Raw genomic sequence first — 2,951 nt, forward strand, 5'->3', positions numbered from 1 at the left:
AAGTAGGATTTATTTTCCTATAGGTCTTTTGGTGTCAGTTTCTGTGATACTTAGGGCTGCAACAAGTTACATGAGAATTTTGGATGGTTGGTTGAACATCACTGTTCAGCAAATATTTATTATTTCCCTAGGAACTATGGAAGGATAACATGTACCAGATGAAATAGGAAGCAGGAGCTCTGAAGCCTGAGCAAAGGACCATGGCAACCCCTATCCAATTTGGCTTAACTCAGCCTCACTGATTCAGATCCAACACTCCTGGCTTCCTGGACTTGCTACAGCTCTTTGTTCTTTCGAATCTTCCTCAATTCCTGCTAGAATGCTGTGTCAGGCACTTCGCAGATTTGGTCAAAAGCTGGTATGCAGACGTCCGCTGGAGCAAAAGGTGGTTGAGTTTGAATTTGGCAGAAGACTGAGCACTCTGGATTTAGTGGTCCTGGGTGTGGGCCGCACAGTGGGTGTCGGTGTGTACTTCCTGGCTAATGAGGTGACCGGTAATCAAGCAGGACCACCCATTGTGATCTGCTTTTTGGTGGCTGGCTTAACTTCATTGTTGGCTGGACTGTGCTATGCAGAGTTTAGTGCCCGGTTCCCCATTCTGGCTCAGCATATCTCTACACCTATGTCACTATAGGTGAAATCTGGGCCTTCATCACAGGCTGGAACCTCATCCTCTCCTTTGTTGTTGATGCATTCGTTGTGGTTCAGGCCTGGATATTAACTTTTGACAATCTGATTGGGAACTGGATCTCTGAGACCCAGCATGAGAGCATTTCACAACATGTTCCCCAAGTCTTTGCAGACAATCTAGGCTACTTTGCTGTGGCCCTTCTGTTGTTGCTCACAGAAATTCAAAATCTGAGATATCATGAGTACTACATAGTTTTCAAAATGTTTACACTGGTGAAACTTTTGGTACTTGGTTTTGTCATCATCTCTGGCTTCATTAAGGGGGACCTGCACAACTGGAAGCTCACAGAAGAGGACTATATAAAGGCCAGACTCAATGATACCTCTAGCTTGGGCCCTCTGGGCTCTGGAGGATTCATGCCTTTTGGCTTCCAGGGAATTCTCCGTGGATCAGCTACCTGCTTCTATGCATTTATAGGTTTCAGTGTTATTGTTACCAGAGTCAAAGAATCACATAATCCAATGTGTTCTATCCCCAAGAGCATTGTGGTTTCACTGCTCATCTGCTTTTTGTTGTATTTTGGTGTCTCTGCAGCACTTACACTCATGGTTCCTTACTACCAGTTTCGACCTGGGAGCACCTTGCCTGAGGCATTTCTCCATATTGGCTGGGTCCCTGCCTACTATGTTGTAGCTTTTGCAATTTATTGTAGTATTTTTGTTGGCATCTATTGGGGATTTATGTTCCCCATACGTAGGATGATATACATGATGGCAAAGGATCGCCTCCTGTTCCCTTTTCTTGCCAGGATCCGTACTGGCACATATGCCCGTATCATGTCCACTGTATTCTTTGGCATTGTCGCAGCAATCATGGTATTCTTCTTTGGACTCACTGATCTTCTGGACCTCAGGTCAGTTGGGACCCTCATATCTTATTCCCTGGTGGCTCTTTGTGTTCTCATCCTCAGGTATCAGCCTGAGAGGAGGAATAGGGGAAATAAAGCACAGGTGCAGGAGGAGAATGGGGGAAATGAAGCACAGGTGCAGGAGGAGAATGGGGGAAATGTAGTGCAGATGCAGGAGGAGACTGCACCTGCAGCAGAGAAGCTGAGTTTACAGGGACTATTTTTCCCAGGCAGCCCCACCCCCACTCCACTCTCTGGCCAGGTTGTCTATGTTTGCTCTTCACTGCTTGCCCTGCTGCTGACTCTCCTCTGTCTGGTGTTGGCCCACTGGCCAGGTCTGCTCTCTGGAGACCCAGTGCCGATCACAGTGGTTGTGCTGCTCCTTGTGCTCATCACTGGGACTACTGGGGTCATCTGGAGACAGCCACAGACCTCCACTTCCCTGCCCTTTAAGGTCCCTGGTGTGCCTCTCCTTCCACTCCTGAGCATCTTTGTGAATGTTTTCCTTATGATGCAGATGACAGCTGACACCTGGGCCACATTTGGTGTCTGGATGTTGATTGGGTTTGCTCTCTATTTCAGCTATGGCATCCAGCAAAGCCTGGTCTCTTAACCCCACTTAAGGGGTCATGCTCTATAGAGCTTGAACTCAGCAGTGTCAGTACATGTTTGGTTTGACATTATCATGCCTGAATGCCATCTGGTTCCCCTACGCAATAATGGGGAGTACTGTTTGCACGTGGAGAACTAGGCCTCCCATGGGACTTGGGTGTTGATGTTCACCTTATTTATGGTAAAGTGAAGGATGTGCCTTTGTTCTTTCTCCTTTTTTTAAAATTGTCTACTTTCAACTGTGTCTATGACAGCCTACTGCCTCTTTAAAAAGGAGCATAAGGAATAACATGGAGGACATTAGGAAAAGGAAAGGAAAAGTGAATTCAGGGAAATCGTAGAGGGAGATGAACCATGAGAGACTGTGGACTCTGAGAAACAAACTGAGGGTTTTGGAGGGGAGCTGGGTGGGAGGTTGGGTGAGCCTGGTGGTGGTATAAAAGGAGGGCACGTATTTCATGGAGCACTGGGTGTGGTGCATAAACAATGAACCATGGAACACTGAAAAAAATAAAACTAAATTAAAATAATTTTTTAAAGAAAAATAAATACATAAATATTAAAAATTAGTATTAAAAGAAACTTGAAAAAATACTTTCCTTTCCTTTGGCTAAATATACACTAGGGAAGAAGCTGCCTAGCTGGCTCAGTCAGTAGAGCATGGCTCTTGATCTCAGGCTGGTGAGTTTAAGCTTCACATTGATTGTAGAACTTACTTGTGACGATATCCAGTAGCAGAACTACTGGATCATAAGGTAATTCTGTTTTAAAATTTTTGAGGAACCTGCATTATGTGTTACA

The 2,951-nt window shown here is 45.3% G+C and overlaps 1 pseudogene; it reads left to right on the top strand.

Moving 5' to 3' along the window:
• Positions 1-319: 319 nt before the first annotated feature.
• On the top strand, positions 320-2,151 carry LOC111140102 (annotated as a pseudogene).
• The last annotated feature ends 800 nt before the right edge of the window (positions 2,152-2,951 follow it).

This window comes from Enhydra lutris, unplaced genomic scaffold, assembly GCF_002288905.1.
Source record: "Enhydra lutris kenyoni isolate GAN:26980312 unplaced genomic scaffold, ASM228890v2 scaffoldscaffold166, whole genome shotgun sequence".
In the NCBI taxonomy this organism is placed as follows: Eukaryota; Metazoa; Chordata; class Mammalia; order Carnivora; family Mustelidae; genus Enhydra; species Enhydra lutris.